Source organism: Formica exsecta, unplaced genomic scaffold, assembly GCF_003651465.1.
Source record: "Formica exsecta isolate Colony F162 unplaced genomic scaffold, ASM365146v1 scaffold110, whole genome shotgun sequence".
In the NCBI taxonomy this organism is placed as follows: domain Eukaryota; kingdom Metazoa; phylum Arthropoda; class Insecta; order Hymenoptera; family Formicidae; genus Formica; species Formica exsecta.
The window spans coordinates 44902-47711 of NW_021848440.1; positions in this window are offsets into that span (position 1 = coordinate 44902).

A 2810-nucleotide genomic window follows, 5' to 3' on the forward strand; every position below is an offset into this window, starting at 1 on the left:
CATGACATGCAATCGGTACCGCGACGAGAATGATACGCGGATAACGAATCGTCGTACAAGCAATGTACATAATAAGCAATACTAAATACTTTGTGATGTTGGTAATTTCTTTCTTCCTCCGTTTTCTCCAAAACGCACTCCAAGTCAGCGTATACGATAAAAGAAAGCCGCTCTTTCCGATTATAGTTGTTGAACGTGAGCCACTTGTCCTTATCGCTCGGTAATCGGATAGCGCACTCGTTCATCTCTCGACAGTCCACCATATGTGACTGTAACTTGTCATTCGAGCCAAAGTAGTGCAAACATGTGTAAAAGAAATAATTTTTAATTTTTGTTCAATTATTTGTACAATGTATTTTATTAAATATGTACGTACCGATCGCAGATATGTATTTGGACATTATGTTTGCTCAATTGCCAGCTCATGAGTCTGGATAGATTCTTGATCCACGCGAAATGTCCAACGTTGTTGTCTTCCACATACAGCAGGTTGACATGTTTATCTCTTTTTAGTTCACTAAGACGTATCGGGACAATGTTCTTTCCCTCGATAGTATATACATTTATAGAGATATCGTTGGCAAATTCGAATTTTTTGATTTGATTCACAGTCACTGGAAACTCAATGTCTTGGAGATTCAGTACTGTTGTATAATGGGGATACGAAGTTCCCGACCCACTTTTAATTTAGCTGGATGTAGAGCGGCGACCACAGACCACGCAAAACACGCATTGACATTAGATTGCACGTTGATCACCGCTCTCTTCATCATTATCGCCCGCGGTAATTTTATGTGACATCCCGCGCGTGCTCGATGTGATTATGATTTATAACCGCACCAGTCAATATGCGGCTCTCGAACGCCGTATCGATCTCTCGCCAAATTAATTCGTGTTGTCGCGTGCTGCATCCTGCACCCGCATGTACAAAACGCCTGCGTAACGAGTTCTTCAATCCCTCGAGTCGTGCGATTCGGGCAATCAGCGATTGTCGCATCCCGATCAATAATCGTGGACGTTTGATTCGACTTTGCTCTTCCAACGATTCAATATATTCGTCACATCGTTGCTCCCACGCAACATACTCTTCTATCGAATTCACTTTTGCAAATTGCTCGCGCAGATTTCGTTCGGCACTGTTTTCCGCCATATTTCCAAACTTATACCAAACATTTTTGCTAATAAGATGCGCTTATTAATAGCTCTTGTCTCGGAACTCTTGGCGAAAATAGTGACAGGGTGTGCCCCTTTACCATGATTTTATATTCTATCCTGATGTCTCTTTCCATCATGTGTATCATATTTCAACTAAATCTTTATTTCACGATTTGTCACGTACATTTTGACTAATGTCGATTATTGTATTTTTATCAATTATTGCATTTTTGTCGTCTAGAGATGATGTCAAACTCCAGGTGTATTGCAAAAGTTTCAAATTACATGCAGCTGTCCAAGTATATTAGCACAATTTAACTTTGATAATTATTCTTATATTTCACGATTTTGTCATGTTTTGACACGCGCGTTTGGATTCTGATATCTAGGGGTAATGTCATCGCGAAGCAGCCGCACATCGGCGCTTGAAAATTTTATAATTGCATTTTTTGTGCATTCGGCTAAATCTCACACCTGGTGGTGATGTCATCTCAGCCCAGATGCAACGCAAAAGTTTTAAATTATTTGTATATTAGCACAATTTAACCTTAATATTTTACGATTTTGTCATGTTTCGACACGCGCGTTTGGATTCTGATATCTAAGGATGATATCATCGCGAAGCAGCCGCACATTAGCGCTTGAAAAATTTATAATTGCATTTTTTGTGCATTCGGCTAAATCTCCACCTGGGGGTGATGTCATCGCGAAGCAACCGCACATCGGCGCTTGAAAATATCGCGTCGGGAAAGTTGAGGGTACGTAAAGTAGATGAAGGGACAAGAGTGGTATACAGGCCGTTTCCCCTTCTCCTAAATTTTCAGAGTATTAATCTCCCACCACAACATACTTTTGAAAAATAAGCGTCACGTATACTCGGTTAATTTTTATACGATTAGTGTCGCGTCAACTGCTAGTACCAACGGTCCACATATCATAACCGAGAGACAAAATGTACTCCGCTGAAGGAAGTAGCGGCAACGGTTGCAAACGCGTGAATTACTACGTTCCACGAGATAAAATTAAGCCGTGCAAGAAACCACGAGATGAAATTAAGCCGTCGTACGTTAGCGTTATCAACGCAATAGTCTACGTTTAAAAAAATTATGGCTTGGTCAAACAATTAAATGGTAGACATACATCTCATATACGGATTTTCCGATGGTAATGCAGTTAGAATTAGACTTTTGTATGCGGAAAATTGGAAATATTGGAAAATAAAACAGACTGTAACTCGGAAACAAGGTCATATCGGACATATGTTTATATGAATTTTTTCTCTTATTTTTGTGCGACCTTGGTATCACCAAATTGAAAAAGGCTTTTATAGTGTAGTACTCTATTAGAAGAATACTTGGGCAAAGGGATAGGCCGCAATGCTCCACCATTTCCAAGAAAATGATTTAAACAATATGGCTTTCCTTATATCTGGCTCCGTTATATCAATTATTGAAAAGGCGGTGTAGCTCGGGCATTAAGCGCGTGACTATCACGCATCCAACCCCGGTTCAATTCTTGTCCCTGCCACTTTTTTTCTCATTCTTTTTTTATACAATCTAGCAACAAATATTTATTCATGTAAAATAAAATTAATTTAACTAACTTTTTTTTTTAATTTGCCCTTTCGAAAGGCAATTTTCTTTTAATTTACTCAC